Source organism: Acomys russatus, chromosome 9 (genome assembly GCF_903995435.1).
Source record: "Acomys russatus chromosome 9, mAcoRus1.1, whole genome shotgun sequence".
Taxonomy (NCBI): Eukaryota; Metazoa; Chordata; class Mammalia; order Rodentia; family Muridae; genus Acomys; species Acomys russatus.
The window spans coordinates 13,083,129-13,105,425 of record NC_067145.1 but is presented as its reverse complement, the minus strand read 5'-3'; the positions used below and the strand labels follow the sequence as shown (position 1 = coordinate 13,105,425).

The following is a 22,297-nucleotide window of genomic DNA, read 5'->3' as shown; positions in this document are numbered from 1 at the left end:
TAAACACTTCAACCTCACTTCTAACCCGCCAACCAGAGGAAGGGAAGAAAGAATGTTAACAGGATAAAGGGGTTGTGGACCTGTTTAGACATAGTTCCTTGGGCTAATTGCACTCTGCCTTGTCAGGATACCAGCGGTACAGTTCAGTAGCGAACACAAAACAGTGACAGGAATCTATAGCAGTGGCATGACCTACCAGAAGCAGCAAGGCTCTGCAGAATCAGAAGGAGACAATGGCAGCAGCCAGAATCGGCCGGAGTACCTTGAGAAGTTCTCTGGATGGTTTCTCTCTGCGAAGTGAAGACCGGTGAGACCAGGGAAGAGTTTCAGGCTGTATAATTGTAGTAAATGCGAAAAGCACTCCCACTGTCAATGGAGTTCCATTTATACCCCTTCAAGACGTCACGTGCCCTCTGTTTGCTCCCAGCAAAACATCACATGCCCTCTCACAAGACATCTTCCAATAGAAAACCACGTAGCACAATTGAGTCTTCAAAGAAACCACAAACGTCCACTTTAAGACTCTTTTTTTTATATTAACTTATTTAATATAATTGAAGTAACAAAGGTGAAAATTTTAAGTTATAATACATACTTTATTGGAGGTCATATAAGTTTTATGGTAAAAATATCTATAATGAGTACATTGTACACTCAACACTGTCTTAGTTTTCTAATAATCACTATACACATGAAAAGTAGTAGCATTTATTTCCAAGGCATTAAAATTCTATCTACTGTAGTAACCCTTAGCACTTGTAAATGGAATTGCTAAGAGAAGTTTATTCTTTGACACCTTCTATAAAGTTATTTGTTAAAAATGACTCTTAGGTATGGGAGAATTCTTTATTGTGAGTTACACTTGATGAACATTTCCTAATAAAGTTCCTATGCAATACTGAGACAGATAGAAATATGAAACTAATATAAAGTATTCTCTAAACAGGTCACTTACAGATCAGTTGGCTAGCTATACATTACTAATTACCCAGTCAGCAAAATTTTAATTGCATAGCAATATAAGTAAACAGAAATTAGGTAATTTAAAATTTAAATTAATATGATTAAAAACATTACTATTTTCTTAATGATTTTTATTCTATCTTAATTTTCCAAATCATAAAAAGAAAATTGTTCAGCTTCCATAACCTATTGTACTTAGAAATTTCATCAGTGGGGAATTCAGCAAGTATAAAATTATTGTTATAAATGATATCATTTTCTCCACCCTCATTTAAGATCCATCATACTGAGAAGCCTAATTATTTGATGAGACACATTCCCGTCGCCTACTTCTACTCTCTAATTATGACATGTTTGCCTTTCCACTCGTAATGTAGGAATTAGTTTACCCAAGCAAGAAATCAATAATTCAAACTTATAATTAAATTGTGTTATAATGAGAAAATGCTTACATAAATGTGGATTTAATCTACTATTTCTTTTTATTATTTATTTTCTAGTTCATGCATAATTAAATATGCAAATTAAAATATCTAATATCAATGATGCTATAGTTTTATTAAAATCAATAATGGAAGATAGAATTGCTCACCACATTTATGAATATATATTAAACACAAAGTTAATAAACAGAAAATATTTATAAAATGTTTCATTCATTCCACATCCATTCAGGCTAAATGGGCATCCATTCTCTTTATTGGTGCATTGTACATTTCAATGAGACTCAGTTATTTACTTCTCACCTACAATAGTGTTTACATGTCAGAAAAAGAATGGGTTACAATATTTAAAGGACTCAACAGGAAATTAATATGTATAAACCATTCCTTTTATTTTGGCAGCGATTTTTGGTGAAAGTAAGAATGAGAGAGCATCAGTGTCCTGATCTTAGTGTTTAACACTGGGGCGATTGCATATATTCCATAAGACTTAATCAAAATCTATACAATTCTCCCTGAATACAGTAAATGCTGTAACTTTTCAAGAGTTATGAAATGAAACTTGTGTTACATAAATTACATAGAATAAAAAAGAAAACAGATAACAACTTCTCTCATGAATATAGAAATGTTCACCCTAAGCTATTAGCTAACTGTAAAATAACATTTAAATCTACTATCAAATATGCATTGCTGTTTAGCTTTAAAATCAATATTTTAAAAGCAATAAATGTTATCCTATTAAGGTACTAAATTAAAAGGTCACATGATGATACAAAACAACATTGATATAATCACAAGATAAAACTCAATAACTGACCAAAAAATCCTTACTAGGAACTTAACAACAACAAAAAAACAAGGCATTGATGCTGCTCTTTGTAGGTCAGGAAGGGGCAATCTTCTAGGGTGCTGTTACACGGTTATATAAACGTGGCAACTTTATCTAACCAACAAGGAACAAAAAGCTTTGCAAGTTTTTTTTAAAATCAGAAATTTAAAGTACAACTCTAGTACACATATAAACTGTTCCTAACCATGAACGACATAAAGGTCTGCGTAGAAAAGATGAAGGAATCTACATAAATGTTATTTCTGACTCCTGTAACTTATAAATTTGTTTATTAATTTGTAAGGCACAAAACAAATATGTACAAGCAATTGTATATATCTATAATTAGAAAATATATGAATAACAAAAATAATATTACATAATTTTGGTTGTTCAAATGATTAATAAGTAAATAAACATAATAATACTACATGTACAAAGAACCATAATCTAATAACTTAAGTAAATGGGCAGAAATGGATTATTCATCTATTGAAAAACAAGGGAAGGGATAACAATCGAGATGTAATATGAATAAATTAATAAAAACATATACAGGGGGAGGAAGTCCCCCTCAGTCACAGTCATATGGGAGGAGAGTAAGGGGAAAATGGGAAGGAGGGAGGAATGGGAGAATACAAGGGAGGGGATAACCATTGAGATGTAATATGAATAAATTAATAAAATTTTTTTTAAAAATTAGAAAAAAACAGGGAGTGGTGGCCCACTCCTTTAATTCCAGCACTCGGGAGGCAGAGGCAGGCGGATCGCTGTGAGTTCGAGGCCAGCCTGGTCTACAAAGTGAGTCCAGGATGGCCAAGGCTACACAGAGAAACCCTGTCTCGAAAAACCAAAAAAAAAAAAAAAAAAAAAAAAAATTAGAAAAAAAAAGAAAAAATTAAAAATTGTAAAGTGTCATGTTTCCCAAATGTATTTGAATTCCTGTAAATATTTTGGCATAAAATTATCATTTAAATAATATAGGTCAAAGATGAAGATAATCAAAGTACTTTAGTAGAATTCATTAAATTTTTTTAATTAATTTATTCTTGTTACATCTCAAAGTTTATCCCATCCCTTGTATCCTCCCATTCTTCCCTCCCTCTCATTTTCCCCTTATTCCCCTCCCCTATGACTGTTCCTGAGGGGGATTACCTCCCCCTGTATATGCTCATAGGGTATCAAGTCTCTTCTTGGCAACCTGCTGTTCTTCCTCTGAGTGCCTCCAGGTCTCCCCCTCCAGGGTACATGGTCAAATGTGAGGCACCAGAGTACGTGAGAAAGTCATATCCCACTCTCCACTCCCAATGGTCAGAATTCATTAAATTAATATTAAAAATAATTGTATTGATTAAATATATACTAAAGAAAAAGATAGGTGTCCCATATGCTGAAATTCCCTTCATAGTCAGGATGCAAGTAACACAAAATCTAATTTAAAATAAACTTGCATTTATATAACATTATTTTTAGAACAGTAAGACTTTTTTTTTTTTTCGAGACAGGGTCTCTCTGTGTTAGCCTTGGCTGTCCTGGACTCGCTTTGTAGACCAGGCTGGCCTCGAACTCACAGCGATCCGCCTGCCTCTGCCTCCCGAGTGCTGGGATTAAAGGCATGCGCCACCACGCCCGGCCTTAGAACAGTAAGACATTTTAAGAATTAATAAACAAGCAATGTTTTTTACTTCCAAATATTATATTAATAATAATTAAAAAATAGCGATGCTGTTTGAGGAAAATTTTTTAAATCTATAATTTCTCACTGTACTTCAGTTTCATTCAAGGAGAAATAAAAAATAAGAATAGGAAAATTATTGCAGAATAGCTAAATTTTCCTTTTATTTTCAATTCATAGATACATTTCAGAATTTCACACAAATACTAACACATAAACCTATAGATAAACAGAAACATATTCATGCATATATTGAACAGAAACAGAACACATAAACACACATTCAATGCACTCACACAGATGAACAAACACAAAACCAGTAATTTATACACATACAAACACTGAGACGCATGCATATGATTGTGTAAAAATGTACCCACTATCCACACAATGCACAAACATGTATATTCCCTCATGTATGGATACTCATTATTAAAAAGAAATATGAATATTATACTGAAAAAGGCATTTAAAATTATTCAATAACTTAAAAATCCACAGCATTAAAAGAAGGTAACCACTTTGAATGTTTGTTTACATACATAGAGCAGCTAAATGAAAATGTTCGGTGTTTTTGCTCATCTCTGTATAAAAGACTAGAAGCACGGGGTGTATGCCACTATGTGCTTCTAGGGCATTAGGAATATATAAGGATTACGATTATATATACATGTAACCATGCTTTCTTTTTTATATCGTTTCTATAAATCTGAATTCTGTCGCTCATGCTTGTGTGGCAAGAATCTTACAGACAGAGGAATCTCTGCAGCCCCACCAGACTCAGTTTTCACTAACATCTAAATGATGATTTCTTAAACTATGAAAAAGTTAAGTATAAAGTGGACATTGCAGAGAAAAAATAAACATGCACATAGAAACGCAAATGCACATGTGCCATAACCAAATGTATAAACTATTTTTTTTATTCGATGAAGCAGCACAGAAGCAGTTTTTCATTAAGTATATAAATAAGCTGGTGCTTTTTTTCAATGCAATTCTAATATATAAATAAACTTGAAATTATGAGAGATAATATGATTCTATATTTACACTAGTGAAACCCAATTATACATAGTGACTTCATGGTTTGTCAGTCAATCCTATGTCAAATGAAATTATACAGTCGACATTTGCAGGGATCATCTAGAACATTCAGAGAAATTCAGACATTCACTAGAGTAATCTCACATACAAATTTGAACGGATTAATTATCCACTAATACATAGAAGTTCTATAAAGAGAATGATTTAACTCTTCAAAGTAGGCTAAATACTCTTTTGTTAGAGTAACTGCTTGTGCTTGAACTCTGGGCCTCATTTGTGTGAGGTAATTTATCTACCACCAAAATATACTCAGAGCTCTAAAATCTCCACAAATGTTCATATCCATGAACTTTTCCTACCATTGAGATATACTCATGGCTCCAAATCTTCAAATAAATGTATATTCATGAGGCATGTACAATTATATTCCCAAATTGCCAGAATTACAATCACAAGAATGAGCAACTCAAAAACTATAAATGAAAATGTCACCATTTTATACGATAAGTACATTTTCTCTACAACTAGGGTCATCTTTTGTCTGACTCCAACTTGACAGACAAACAGGGTGAGAAAGTGCACACTGCACGCTGTAATGTCTGATGCAGAAGAAAGTTGGAGTACAGTGAGATTTTTCTTTCCTTTCTTTTTTTTTTTTTTTTTTTTTTTTTTTTTTAAAGCAAATTTAGATACAGGCTCTGGACACCCATGTTATTTAACCCAGTGGCAAGGAAAATAGAATTCGGGAGAAATGTGAGGCTGGGTGAAAACTGGCTGTTAAAATCCTCTGGATGTCAAGAGCCCTCTCATGCCTCAGTGTTGACCTCAAGAAATTGGTAGGTTTTACAATCAAATTGAAATGTATGATAAAAAGAAGTTATGATCCAAATGAACAAAATTAGATCCATGGTATCGTTCTAATGCAAAAGCTTTGCCCTATATGTGTCGAAACAAATCTGCTGGGAGTGTTAGAGTCTTTTGTGGGGGGTGCGGGGGCACAGACTTAATGCATATTTAAATTGCAATTCTTTTTTGCTTATGCACATTTATCATCACTTTAAAACAAATCAAACTATTACTTTTCCTTTTCTATTTTTGTATATAATGAAATAATGTATTCTCAGATGGGACATCTATCTATGTATACACACACACACACACACACACACACACACACACACCAAAAAAATTCTCACATGTATATATTTGTGTTTCTTATATCATTTTAAAATTCTATTTTCTATTTTAACATAGTTTCAGTCCTAGATTTTCATCTGAATTAAGGAAACATCGGTCTGCTGTGGCCGGAGCCTGGTTCTGACCCTGGTGTGGCCCACACTAGCCCTGTCCAGTTACTTGGCCCCTGCCTGGCACACTAGAGTGTCCAGGAGCAGCTCAAGAGCCTGAGGCTGGCAAGCCACGGCCTGGTTCATAAGAAACAGAGCTCACGGCCTCCCGTGGAGGAGCGAAGGATCAGTCCGCTTCAGGAATCTGCTCCAGCCTTTCATGAAACATCCAGCCCCAGCCAATGGCCGCTACAAAGCAACTTGCTATGAACATGCTGCTAATTGCTGCAAACACGCATTCCCCATTGTTCTAGCCACTGTGTGCAGTGCCCTCCTCCACAGGCTAGCTGATGACTGCTAGGAAAAGATAACAACGTAGATTTATGGGACGGGCCTTTGTGCGCTCTTCATCCTTTCACAGTATTTCACATAGTATCATGGAAAAAGATCTACTTAAGGACAGTGGAGCACTGTTTCCACAACTGTGATTGGATGGTTATTGATTTCTTCATTGCTCCATCGTTAAATCTCCGTGAACTTGGAAACCTGGCATCTCATATGCATTGGATTATCTGGCTCATATCAGCTGAAGGAACCGTTTATGTAATTCTCTACAGTGAAACGTATAAAGTGGTTGAACTATTCTTCTATTTCACAACGGAAATTTTCTCCAGCTTTGGAGGTAACATCAATAAACAATAACGCAGAAAATCGTCAAGATCTTGCCTTTAAGGGCTTGATTTACTGCTTGGGAGTTCTGTTCTTCAATAGTGATGGCACCATTCCATTTGCCCATGTCAGGTGGCACCTAATTCGGGCCACGGCAGCTGCTCTGCACTATTGTTCCGTCTAGAAGTACCCCTACCAAAGTCCATTGGACTTTATGAGACATTTATGACCAGTCAGTCTCTGTTGGGTCTTTGAATCAGTATTATCTCAACTGAGGCACTTGTGTGGGGTATTAGCTGAACATTGCACATGGAAGAAGAATGAGCAACTTGCACTAACTTTAATTTTTTAATATAATAACTGTGAAAGTATAAAGCTGTGAAAGTGACTTGGAGCTTTCATCTTCACAGTCAACAAACAAGATAGCGAGTTAATTCTTCATTCCATTCTACTACCAAGAGGAACTCTGGATAGACTTGGCCAACAGATGTTTACAAACCATAGTTTTATATTTTCATCTTTAAGTGATTTTTTTTTTCTAAATTAGTATGTCAGTTTGTCAAAATCAGTGCAATAACACAACTTTTTTAAAAAGAAAAACAAAGGTTGGTTTTATCACCTTTTCTGTTCACCATGTAAAAATCATGGAAACTTAAAGCTACTTTTTAAAACCATGTTTCATCTGACACAACATGGTTATTTTGAACTGACTACCAAACTCTGCCAAGACAGAACAAGCAAGTCTTCTGTCAGATGTATTGGGCCGGAAGGCTGAAGATGATACTCCAACATTATAGAGAGTTTTCAGTGACTATGCCGGGAAAAAAAAACTGTCTCTGTCATCTTCATTCAGAAAGGTACACTCCTGGCATACTCAGATAATCAAGTTTATTCCTTCTCAAGTCTCTGATGGAGTTGAAGAGCAGTTATCTTAGTTTTACAATAAAGCTTAGTTGTTTTGGGGTTAAGATGCTTTTAGGTGTAGATAGATGTTTTAAGTTGACAGTGGCAAGATATGATGGAGATTCATTGACATTCAGAATTTTAGATGCACCAAGAAAGGAAAGATGTTTTCTTCAAGGCTATCAGATAAAAATAGCCAAAACACTAAGAATATAACATTTATATAATACATCATTGTGTCATGATTATTCTTGCTATAGGCGATTGTATATATGTGAAATAATATAAATGTATATGTAAAAATATAAATAAATAAGTAAATAGGCTTAGGATTTTTGTGCATTTTAAAGAAACTACCCTACTGAAGCGCATCCCCATAGTTCTTCATTTATGTGAGGTTTTGCAGCAAATAGTCAACATTCCACTGACAAGAATTGCATTTCCTCTGACAGTTTTATTAAAACTAATTTTTAAAAACCAGCATTTTTACAAACTTTTCTGCCAATCTCTGACCCTGAATTTGGTCCTGCTGATGGCTGATCCACTTGATGTGCTATGGTTCACCAGTGATGAGAAAGCATTTGATATCATCAACTTTTAAAGAACATAATTTTACTTCTAAGCTTTTACCATGTTTTCCCCAGGGTATCGTACCACAACAGAGGATTCTGTGCATATTATGATAGTATGGTTGGGTTGGGTCTGCCAGGCACTTCTCATGAGCATTCTGAATTTTGATGACTTGTATTGCCATATTGAGAGCCAATGGTTCATTCATTGTGGATAAGTCATTTTTATTGTACCAGCTTGATATTTATTTTGAATTGTAGGACTAGATACATAAATTCATATTATGCCTTTTCCTCTGTTCTTGTTAATATGCTATTTTCACATCATATATAGAACATTGATTGACAGGTAGAAACTCACATTAGTAATCTGTGGGGTTTATGCTAACTCAGTGGAGTGGTACTTATGTATTATTTCTAGATTTCTCTCACTGTCTTATATTAAGATTGACGTATTAGTTGCATTGTTGGTTAGTCTTTCTTGGTGTTCAAGAGAAATGAAATCGCATTGCCCTTAGATAAGATGTTAATATAACCTGTTTGTCTAGAGATAGGCTTGCTCAATGGAACCGGCAGATTGAAGATATGATTTATTAATTGAAATGCTGTTACAGTGGCAAGTTTAAAAGAAAGTTCATATTATATGTATGTTTATACTCTGATTTTGTTAGATTGTAGAGAAATGACAGAAGCACTGGTACTTGATGGGGTTTCTTCAGTGTGCAAGGGCAAGAATAACACCAGCCAGAGCACTCTATGTGCATGATTCTTAACATGTAGGTGTCCGTTGTTTTACTATGTGTATTTTACTGTAAATATATTAACTTTTTGTGGATTCATTTAAAGACCACAAGTAAGCCACACTGTCAAAATCACTAACATGTATGTAAAAGCTGTGCTGTAGTTTAGAATAAAGTTGTTACATGTATTGAAAAAAAAAAAAACAAGCCAAAAATGTACATCTCTAGTCTTGAAACCTACTCATGTTCTCCTCTGACTATTTTTCTACCTACATTGACTTCTCCTGTACCCAATGATCAGCTTGAATAACTTATCAGAATCGGAGCATGATTGTCTTTGGCAGTTTCTATGTGTGTGTAAGTTGGAAATATGATTGGGAAAATTTGCTTATCACAAAGAATGTACATAGAATAAGCACAACTTCTTTGTTGTTATTTATTTTTGTAGTGAACATGTTTAAGTAATTAGTGAATCATAATAATATTACACATACACATATTCTTCCTCTATGCCTGTTTGTGTGTCTGTGTGTCTCTGTCTGTCTGTGTCTGTCTGTCTGTCTGCCTGTCTCTCTCTCTCTCTGTCTCTCTCCCTCTCTGTGTCTCTCTCACTCTGTCTCTGTGTTTGTGTGTGTGTGTGTGTGTGTGTGTGTGTGTGAGTTCCTATGTCTTCCTCTGTCTTTCTCCTCACCGTAGACACACAAACAATGTTCTCTACACAATCAAATATAGAAGAATTTTTCCAAACTTACTCCTAGAACTAGAGTAAGTGACAGTTTTGGCTAACATGAAAGTTTCTAAAAACAAACCTAACCCTGACCATGTCCCCTGGAGGGGGAGACCTGGTGGCACTCAGAGGAAGGACAGCAGGTAGCCAAGAAGAGACTTGATACCCTGTGAGAATATACAGGGGGAGGTAATCCCCCTCAGGAACAGTCATAGGGGAGGGGAATAATGGGAAAATGGGGGGGGGGAGGAATGGGAGGATACAAGGGATGGGATAAACATTGAGATGTAACAAGAATAAATTAATAAAAAAAAAAAAAGGAAAAAAACAAAAAAACAAAAAACAAAAAAAAAACCAAACCTGGTTCCCCTTCAAGAGAAGCACTTTTTTTTCCCTCAAGCTCTGAACCATATATCCAGCTCCTCATATTAAGCTTAATGTAAATTTATATAATTAGAGTAAAATAAAGATAAGGAAACTTTCTAACTAACTATGAGGTGATGTTACAATGATTATATATGACATGAACATGGATATATACATACACTTAGAAAAAATAATTTGATATTTGAAATTTAGAGTACAGAAATATCAAAATGAAAATTTAATAAATACTAATTACAATATCAATGAAATCTTTTTATCTTCCTCTGCTAAGTTACTAATCAAAATTTCTTCATTTCATGTAGCAAAATACCATCATATATTCTATACAAATATCAAGGGATCCTGAAGTTTGTTTTGACAAAGAAGAGAACACTGAGTTTCATCACATATATTACTTTTGATGTTAATGATTACCTATACAGAGCCAGTAATACCATTTATATTTATCTTAATATTCTTTATGGTCTTCTAATGACTGTTTTCAGTACTGTTCTTTAATAACTTGTGTTTATATTGTTTCTATTTTCTAGATTTGAAATAATATGTTAGTATATATTGTCATTCTTAGAGATTTTTCCTGAAGAGTATCTCAAAAGAAAAAGCTAAAAAATTAAATACGTAAATAGCAAATATAAAGGAATACCAACATACACTTGCCATTTCCATAAACTGCATTGTAAAAAAGCCAAGGGCTCCTGTATTCCTTAATAAACTAGTTTGATATTTTAGTGATAATGAGCAATTAGTTAATAATTCTATTTTCATCTCTTAATCTAATAAAATTATAATTCAGATGAAATATAATATCTTTGATTTTTATTTCCTGAAGTTCAGATACCTGAAGATCCTTTCTAATATAGCTAGAAGAAAAAGATTAAAACATTTTTTGAAGAAGTTTTAACGGTCTATTCTTTGATATAAGTAAATGTCATCACTCCTGGAAGTCTTCCTGTGGCTTTGTTTCCAGTGCAACACCATCACAAGATACTGTGATACCCTTGAAGAAATGGGACTACTGGGAGCTGTTTAGTTCAAGATTTCTTTTTTTGACAGAATTTATACCAGTCTTGTGGAATGAATTAGGTTTGCAGGAATGGGCAGTAGTCATTCTTATAAAAAGAGCTTGTTTTTAAGAAATGAAATGAGCTTCTTAGAGAGTCGCAGCAAGGAGCAGAGGTACTCATATACCCTTGACCGAAGATCTGTCCTTCTCTACTGAAGGAATGTTGTCGTCTTAGACCAGGACAGAAGCTTTGGGAGGGATGCACTTGGAGCAGTGAGGTTGGAAGGGGATTCCTGCCTAGCCAACAGAGCCGCCTAATCAACCTGGGGATCAATGGAGTGACCTATGAAACCCCACATCACCCTAAACTGGGTAGTGGTAGTGGTGGTTACGGTGGTGGTGGTGGTGTACACATTTAAACCCAGAATTCAGGATGCAGAGGCACAGAGATATCTGTGAGTTTAAGGCCAGCCTGGTCCACATAGTGAGTTCCAGGCACCCCTGTCTATAGCCTCTGTATGAGGGTCAGAATCAATTACTTTCAACAGATTGTTGCCTTTGGATGAATTGCTACAAACCATGGTCTGGATTGTCACAGAAGAAATGGGTTGTAACTATATCTGAATTTTAAACAATTTCCTAATCAACTTCTAGGTTGTCTTCTAAGTACTGGGCTTTGTAAGCTGGGTTATTCTGTAGCAGTGAAATTTCATTAAGGGGAAAGACCTTGTTCAAGAAAATAGAATTGTGTATTCTATGACTTCAGTGGAAACCTAACCTTCCAGTTGGTGTGTCAATCAATGGGTTAAAAGAGGACCCTCAAAAGGCCTGTCCATCATTCAGTAATGCAGATCCCAGGCTAAAGACAAAGCAGGGATAAGTTATCCCTTCAATAAAATAATGCAGTTTTCTTTCCTGGAATTTCAGCCCTACCTCATCAAGTACAGTCATTTTCTAAGACTACTACATTTTCTGAATTACTCAGAAAAATGTAACTACTCTCAGCTTGTGAGTATGTTTTCCCTAAAATTTGAGCTTTAGTTATTACTTAAAGCTCCCATCTCTGCAGTGTGGCTAGGCTTTGTACCAGGGTAATACAAACTGCACTCTGCCTTTCTTTTCTTCTCCTTTGGGTGCCACTGAGATTTACCACTTGCTTTCTCTGTGACTTTCCTTTAATGTCTAACAATATCTATCTTCTACCTTAAAAACTATAAGTGAACATGGTCTCATCATCATTTCTTGTTTTCTTCCTTACTTTGTCATCTTTCTGTCACAGGTTTCAATCGAGTAATGCTATATCGGGTACTGTTGGACATTTTGGTTAGGAAGTCTTCACCATATACCATTTCAATATTATCAGGGTTGTATAGCAACATTGCCTAATAAAATAAAATCATATTTTCAAAGAAAATGTGAAGAGATTATATTCTCATATACATTATTAAAGCAAAAACAAAAACCAAGCAAAAACAAAAGCAGACTACAATTATCAGAACTGAGAGGCTTAATAGGCTAGAAGACCTTTAGATTTTGTACAGCTTCATGTTAAGTGAAAATACAGTTTCAAACATTTTTGAGGTTTTTTTTTAGAAGTCATATACTATGAAGTTAAGGTTTTAGTTATAGCTCCCATTTTTAAATGTTAATGTTGTGTGGTAACTTTGCAGTAGTTAGTGATAGAGTAAGTTCACTGATATGAATTTGAAGGTATTGTGCCTGAGAACGAGGAACAACACAGCTTAACATTAGCACAGGCTTACAGGTCCTGCTTTCAAACGGAATACCCAAATAGCAAGCATTACATCATTGTAAATATATCATTGCCTGGAAATAGAGCAGGAGAGTATGCACAAACAGTGCCAAGTAAATTTATGTGAGGCTGTGTGCCCTGCCACTGTAGATATCCTGAAGCTCTCCAGATGCCCTACCATCCAGTCTTTTCGACATCAGTTGCATTCAGCACCATCTTCAGCTGGACACAGAAGTCTTGGTTGATGAGTTCAACTCAATAGCAAGTAGGCTGGCAGAGGTGTCAACTTTCATCACATCAATTGTTGTACTTGTCTTTGTAGAATATGGACCTACCATGAGAATCAGTCCTGGAAGGAAATTACTGACAGGAAGGTGTGCGCTAGTTTTTCTCTGAGTAACACAATGACAGGTTTAAAAAAAAAAAAAAAACCGTGGCTTGTGCTGCCTTTAGTTCTGGTACAGTGATTAGTCTGTTCCAAATCAGATTCCTCACAAACACAAATCATCCAGTGATAAAATAGTGAAAGTCAGAAAGAGAAAGAAACATTCTTGGAACTTATGGACAAGCAAGTAGAGGTAAGGACAACAGGAATAGTGCATGACTGTTTATTGAATAGATAAAGGAGCATACCACAGTATCAACAGATTTCAGGAAGCCATGACCATTTTGTGCTCTAAAGAAAGTGCAAGAAAGTGACAACACAACTACACAAAGGTGAGCACAGCACTCTCATATAGAGAAATTGTAACCACTCTTGGAGAATTGAAATGATTCAAAAATGGAATCTGTATTTCTGAATGAATAAGTTTAACACAAACAAAATATCAATTAGATATTAATGAAATGGAGATAAATTCACTTAAATGAAACTATGATAAAATCAATTCATAGCAGGATAGAGTGAACTAATCAGTTTAAATACAGGCTGTTTGAAAATTAACTGAGAAGGGTAAAAGGAAAAAAAAAAAGTAAGTTTACAGGGATTGTAAGGCACCATTAAAAGCAAAAGAAAATTGACTATTGGAATTCAAGAAGGATTTTAGCATGCTGAAAGGGTAGAAACCTGATTCAAACAAATAACAACAAAACTTTTCTCAAACGTCAGAGAACAGAAATGTTCAGACATAAGAAGGCCAAAGGTTACTAGACAAATTGACTCAAGCAACTCTATTCCGAGACATAATCAAGTTCTTACTGGAGCAAATGAGAAGTCTCAAACCTGTGTGAAAAATAATAACAAAGGAGTGCCAATTCCCCTGACAGCTGACTTCCCAGCAGGAGAAGAATAAGATGGTTAATTCAGTACTGAAAAACAGACCGCTTTCAACCCACAATCTTTTACTGACCTAAATTAATTACTTTGTGATGAAAGACAAGTTGGTGAAAGAAGTAACAAAGAATTTAAATATGTTAAATATTAAAGACAGTTGAACAGAACTGGAGAAATTTTATATATTTACTTTTTACTTATTTATATACTTGCACTTAGCATAATAAGTATCATTTAAAAGTAGCTTATTGCAATTCAAATAACTATTTCTATAATCTTCAAAAAAAGTAAAAAATCAAATATTTATGAATGATAAAAACTCATAGGTGAGAAGTCAAAACACAATAGTACAACAGTTCAAATAACCACCCCTGAAGACTATTGGAAATGGAGAAAAAACAAAGGCAAACAAAACTGAACTAACAAACCATTAATATAACGCTCATGAAATGACTGCTACAAATGCATCAGATTCCTCCCAAACACAAATCATCCAATGCTAAAATAGTGAAAATTAAGCTATTTGATTAAAATAAATAATAGTACTTGCATGAGTTAAAAAAGAAAACTTCCATAACTACATTTTATTCATAGGAATTTCACCTCTAAGAATACTGGTAGACATCAGATCAAAAACGCTTTTAGAGTTTATTTGTTTTGTTTTGTTGTTTTGTTGTTGTTTTGTTATTGTTTTGCTTTGTTTTGGTTTTGGTGTTTTTGGTGTTTGTTTTTGAGGAGGAAAAGACACAAGAAAGATTATTATATACTGGTTATCTAAAATTCAGAAAGTAAAACTTCAATTGTACATATGAATACCTGAAATATTGATGCACACTAGCTTATAACACCAGGATTAATAGGCCTACAATGAATTATAGGCACTAACACAATAAGTGAGAATAGTAATGCTCTACTTCACGCAATAGGATGTTTGTTCAAGTATAAAACAATAAAAGAGCAACAGCACTGACTAAACTGCTGCCCAAACCAAGTTTATCCAGTGAAAATCTGCAGTAATTTCCAACCAAGAGCCATTAACTCCATATTCTCATCAGAACATGGGGACTTTCTAATATGCAGAATTAGACAAATCACACACACACAAAAAAAATCTCACATTAAACATCAACATTGGGCTCATATCAATCAACTTCTTTGTCCATAATGAAAGAAAGCTGGAAATCAATAACACAGAAGAAGCTTTGCAACTTCTGCAGAAAATGAAATATTCTTTTTAATTAAAAGTTTATTGTAAAGAATATGAATTTTTAAAATTGATTTTTATTTAATCACTTCACATTCTGGTGGCAGCTCTCTCCCTCCTCACCTCTCTGTCCTCCTGTCCTTCTCTCTCCCCACCCTTCCTCCCCCACTTGTCAGAAATGAGGAGCCTACACCCCCCCCCCACCCCATCTCATCAAGTGGCATTTAGGCTGAGCAAGTCATTTTCCCATGTAGACTGGCAAGGCAGTCTTGCCAGGAAGAAATACTTGAAAAGCCAGCAAGCAAGTCCATGCCCGAGATAGTCTCTCCTCTCCTCAATAGAGGACCCAGATGAAGCATCAGCTACGTCTTTGTAGGGGGCATATGTCCAGCCCATGCAAGGTCCTTGGTTGGTGCCCTAGTATCTTCAGGCACCTCTGACCCTCTGGTCAGTTGGCTCTTGTTTTTTTGTTTTTGTTTTTTTTTTGTTTTTTTTTTTTTGTTTTTTTTTGTGAAGCTTCTATCACCTCCAGGTCCTTTTATCCTTCCCTCCACTTTTCCAGTAGGTCTTCTTATGCTTCACCCATTTTAGGCTGTGAGTCTCAGCATCTGGGTGGAGCACATCTTGGAGGCAGGGTGAATTTTGAGTTGATGTTTCTGTGGGTGCATTGTTGTCCCTCTCCCTCTACTAGAAGTTTTGAGGAATTAAACAAAACAAAACAAAACAAACAACAACAACAAAAGAAAATCAAGTCCTTAAGCCAGGTTAACCAGACTCAACTAATATACACAGTGATTTGGAAGATATGGAGCTTCATATTAGATTTTCCTTTTTCATCTCAGTTAGAGTTTTATGTACTTATTTACGATAAAATAAAAAAACATGAGAATTGGAACTAAATATATAATTAGATTCATATCCTATCACGATTATGAGTCCTTTATCTGAGTTCTACCTTCCCTCATCATTTAATATTTACTCTTTTTTTAAAATTTTTTTTCTCTTTTTTTTTTAATTTATTCTTGTTAAATCTCAATGTTTATCCCATCCCTTGTAACCTCCCATTCCTCCCCCCCCCCATTTTCCCATTATTCCCCTCCCCTATGACTGTTCCTGAGGGGGATTACCTCCCCCTATATATTCTCATAGGGTATCCAGTCTCTTCTTGGCTACCTGCTGTCCTTCCTCTGAGTGCCACCAGGTCTCCCCCTACAGGGGATATGGTCAAATGTGAGGCACCATAGTATGTGAGAAAGTCATATCACACTCTCCACTCAACTGTGGAGAATATTCTGACCATTGGCTAGATCTGGGAAGGGGTTTAAAGTTTACCTCCTGTATTGTCCTTGGCTGGTGCCTTAGTTTGAGCGGGACCCCTGGGCCCAAATCTGCCTATCATAATGTTCTACTTGTAGATTTCTAGGACCCTTTGTATCCTTTTATTTTGCTATTCTCCCATGCGTCTCTCATTTAGAGTCCCAATAGGATGCCTTCCTCTCTGTCCCAGTTTCCTGGTAAGTGAAGGCTTTCGTGGGACATGCCCCTTGGGCTAGTATGCAGATATAAGTGAGTATATACCATTTGATTCTTTCTGCTTCTGGGTTAACTCACTCATTATGATCATTTCTAGCTCAATCCATTTATCCACAAATTTCGGGAATTCCTTGTTTTTAATAGCTGAGTAGTATTCCATAGTGTATATGTACCACAGTTTCTTTATCCACTCTTCTACTGAGGGACACTTAGGCTGTTTCCATGTTCTGGCTATTATGAATAAGGCTGCAAAATATATAAAGAACTCAAGAAATTAAACACCACCAAACCGAATAACCCAATTGAGAAATGGGGCTTGGAACTAAACAGAGAATTCTCAACAGAGGAGTATCAAATGGCTGAGAAACACTTAAAGAAATGCTCAACCTCCTTAGTCATCAGGGAAATGCAAATCAAAACAACTCTGAGATTCCATCTTACACCCATCAGAATGGCTAAGATCAAAAACTCAAGCGACACCACATGCTGGCGAGGATGTGGGGAGAGAGGAACACTCCTTCATTGCTGGTGGGAATGCAAACTAGTACAGCCACTTTGGCAATCTATCTGGTGCTATCCAGAAAAATGGGAATAGGGCTTCCTCAAGACCCAGCTATTCCACTCCTTGGAATATACCCAGAAGATGTTCCAGCACACAACAAGAAAATTTGCTCAACCATGTTCATAGCAGCCTTATTCATAATAGCCAGAATATTTACTCTTTTTTGTTTTATTTTGTACATGGTATACCGTGCTAGCATGTGCATTTATTTATGTGTGCATGTGTGTTGAAGGTTAAGATTCACATTGAGATATTGAAAGACCCCCGAAGGGAGACCCTCACTCAAGCCTCGGGATGGCGCGCACCCAAAGACACACAAACGACAGTCTTGCTGTAAACACATGAAGCAGTTTATTGGCGGAGCTCTGGGTCGACATATATCTCACGCAGGAGACAGAGGGGTCGACCCAGAAGCCCAGGAGCTTAGGGTTTATATGGACAAGGGTCGGGGGGGGGGGGCGGGAAGTTTTGGCTCGGCCACAGACGATTGGTTGTTTCAAACATTTGAACATCAGCAAATTGCGTAGGCAGATCTGGGGTAAGGTCAGACTTAATCACATGGGAACAGTCCTTGGTTCCTGTGTTTCTTGGAACCCAAGGGTAGATGTTTATCTGAACTAAAGGCACATCTGGTTAAACTCAAACCTGGAACATTGTGTGCGGGCCTCAAAGGGGGATTAAGCAAACACCATAAGATTGGATGAGGGGTCTTGGCTCATTACTCACTCGATCATGTCCAGTACCTGTTTCTCTGAGGAATTTGTCCTTGTGTATCTTCCCTATCTTTTACGGCCAGCCAGTACCTGGAACACTCAATAGGTCTTTGTTTCCTAGCTCTGCATTCTTTGGGACTTATCATCTGGGGCCTTGGGCTAGCAAACCTGCTGACCTGCTCTCTCATCTATTTGGGTTTATGAGTTAGAGAGCTCTGCTGTTCTGGTTGCTTTAATGCTAATTAAAAATTCTCTTTCCATATTTCATGAGTTTATTTTCTGTCTGATATTTTATGACTACATGTAATAATATACATCCTAATACATTAATTAAACTGTAAATTTAGGGAATTTATTTTCCTTAGAGCTGGATGATATTCAATTTTATATATGTACCATACTTTCTTTATTCATTCCTCTGTTGATGGACAAATAAATTTGTTCCATTTCCTTGCATCAGTGAATAATGCATCCATAAACATGGACATGCAAATATCTCTGTGATAGTGCAGGTTGTTCTCTAGGTATACACCCAGGAGTGATATAGCCACAACTATTTAAAAACACAGCTAGAATTTAAGGGCTTTTGAGCAATGTATGGAAATTTAGTGAGGGAAAACTTCCTAAAATATATGAAGGTCATTCTAATAAACAAAGCTACTAGTACCAGGACGGGGATATATTCAATTGAGTTTTAGGATCTCCCGGAAATCTCCAAACAACCCAGGCTCTTTTCAGGACAATAACTTGCTCTCTACACACTCTAGAAAGGCCCCGTTGCTGAAGACAAGACCTATAAAACTCACTGAATATTGAGAGGTTGAACTGATGCTTAAATAGAAACCTTCATTCATATCTCTTAGTGTTTTTAGTATGAGAGGGAACTCTGCAAACTGCCAAAAGAATAAAGTAAGTGCAAACTCAGCCACATACTCTTTTGACTTTGAATGTGCCCTTCCTTCAATAAATACTTGGGCAATAGTGGTACAACCCTTGAGCGAATGCCCAACCAATTTCTATTTGACTTAAGGACCAAACCACAAAAAGAACCCATACCTGTGGGGAAAACTATAAGCTTTGTCAGAGGAAAAAGCAGTCTTGGTAGGCTTTACCTTTGGGCACCCCATGGATACTTTGAGGTAGACTGAGTGGAGCCATCCTGGGCCTAGAATTCAGGAAGCAGGCCTGGGGACTCCACATGGACTATTGTTTTTCTAATCGAACCTCAAGGAGACCACCCTTCACACCAGACAGGCGGAGAGGAGAGAGCAACAGCAAGTTGAGACCGGGCTTGAATGCACATGGATCAGCGAACAGGCTGGACCAGCACACAGGCCAGAGACACCTAAGGACCCGTCCACTGGAATGGATACCGGAAGGTTCACTCTTTTTTTCCCTTTAACCTTTTTTCCCTCTTGTGTAAGCTAATTGGGTTGTATATTAAAGTTTAATTTTTTTAAAAAAAAAAACAGAGCCTACACATACCCAACACAGCTTAGGTGCCCAAAATACCTAGACTAGATAACTCAGGGACCCAGGATAAAAACAAGTACTGATGTTCTAAAAAAAAAAAAAAAAGAAAACAAAGCAAACAAAAGCCAAAAGTAATCAAACAAACAAACAAAAGCCGTATGGTTATGGTTCCTAACAACTTTGGATATACTCAAATATCCATGCCTTGTTGAACTGTAAAGGAATTTTAATCCTGCAACATGGCTGCTCTGAAAAGGTATCCCACTCAAAGACATTGTAGGTCTGTGTGAGATGGCTGGAATGAAGACATGCCAGACATCTTTAATCCCTCTGGTAGGAATAAAGACATGCACTTAGTATACACCTTTAATCCCAAACAATGACATCTAATTGAGTGCCGGACATAGTAACAAATCAGGGAAAGATATGACAGAAAGAATCAGAGATAGGATAAGCCTGATTATCATAAGAGCAGAGAGAAAAGAGAGGCCACCAAAAGAAGTGCACACAGAAAGTAGTGAGGAGTAGAGTATAGTACAGAGGAGAGTTCATGGAGACAGTACAGTAAAGTTTGGGAGTACAGTACAGTTTGGGGCAGTGCAGTTGAGTTTCGGAAGTTTAGGTCGTGGAATGCAGAGGCAATTTTTCCAAGCAGAGAGATTCAGTGAGGAGCTGAGAGAAGCTAATTTGAATCACTCAGCTTAGAGGCAGAACAGCTATGTTGAGCTAGCCAGCCAACCCAGAAAGAACTAGAAAGGGTGAGTTAATTCAGTAGAAATTCTTGGAGGCTGAAAACATTCTTAGCCTAGGTTAGCATATGGAGACTGGAATCTTAAGTCTTTAAGGGCTGGGCTTGCAGAAGACTAGATTGCATGGGGGCTGGAAACTTCAAGGGAGAGGCCTAGGGGTAGTTAAACAGAAACTCTCTGAATTCAGCACAAGCCATGTATTAGTAAAATTTGGGGACTGCTTTCATCTCATCCCATCACCTGAAGAAACAAAAACAAATTACAATGGGGAGTGAATATGATCAAAATAAGTTGTGTGAAATTCCTGAAGGATTAACACAAATATGTTATCAAATAGAAAAATATACCAAAACAAAACAAAAACATATCAGTACTGTGTGCCTTCTCCTGAGAAGACATGAACAGAGCTGTATTTATACTAGACAGGGCACCAGAAGAACAAAGAGATTGTTGCCTCCATGTTCACTTTGAGAAACAGCAAATTTATTGTTGTTTCTTACCGGAGTGTAGTTAGGCACATCTTATAAGAGTGTGAGTAAATAGTTAGTCACAGAAACCTGAGTGATTTCGGTGGAAGCTATGATCCCCACTACCGAATAAAGCCCACACCAGAATTCAGGAACACTCCTGAAAACTATGTCTTTGAAGCTTCCTGGTGAAATTGCAGACTTCTTGGGTGGATGTAGAGTCACCCCTCCCTCATTCATTACTGATTATTGATTACCCAACTTCCAAAGGTACTTTGTGGATCTTGGACTTTATGACAATCATAAATGTCATTGCATTTCAGAACTCTGTAAACTTCACTCACTTCTCTGAAGTTTCTCAGTCCTAGAAGAAATATTTCAATTGGAGGAATAGATACACAATATTAGGATTACACTTAATGAATAGTTCAAATATATCCAAAAGAAAATTGATAAAAACCAACAAATTAAAAGAGACACAAAAAATAATAAGATGACTCTTTAGATATAAGAAGCAATATTACTCATAAATACTAAAATCTATAGAGAACTAATATGTAGACAAAGATATCAAAGCAAGAAGCAGTAAACAAGCTGAATTTAAACTATAATATAATGTTATAGGCTACTATAACAGCATAGTATTGTCATTAAAATGGAACATACACCCAGGGAATATAAGAACAGTAAAGAAAATTAAATTGTGTGCATTCACAATTAGCTCACACCAGAACCCTGGAAAAGTAGTCTTCACAATTAACACATTTGACTGGTAAAATGGGATACCCACACACCTAAAATATATTAAATTCTTCTCATACTGCTTAGAAAGACAAAAAATAATTTAATTATATTGCTAAATATAATGTATGGCATAAAAACAGTAGAAGAAAAGCAATAGTAATTCTTTCAGGACACTGGAGTAAACACTTTTTGGTGTTGTTGCTTTTAATTTAATTAATTTATTCAGATTACCATCTCAGTTGTTTTCCCATCACTTTATCCACCCATTACTCCCTCCTTCCTGCTTTCACCCAATTCTCCTCCCCTGTGTCAGTGACTGAGGGAGACCTCCTCCCCCACTATATGACCATAGGCCATCAAGTCTCATCTTGGTAGTCTGTCTAGCCTTTCTCTGAATGCCACCAGGCCTCCCAAATTTTCTGGACAAATGGATGGAACTAAAAATGATCATACTGACTCACAGGGTATATACTCACTTATAATTGGACACTAGCACAAAAGGCATGTCCCATGAAAGTCTTCACTTACAAGGAGATTGTGGTAGATGTGAGTACATCCTACTGGGACTCTAGATGAGAGAAGTAT

General features: G+C 36.3%; 1 pseudogene; it reads left to right on the top strand.

Annotated features, from left to right (window-relative positions):
- Nucleotides 1-233: 233 nt before the first annotated feature.
- Nucleotides 234-7,141, top strand: LOC127193581 (monocyte to macrophage differentiation factor-like; annotated as a pseudogene).
- The last annotated feature ends 15,156 nt before the right edge of the window (nucleotides 7,142-22,297 follow it).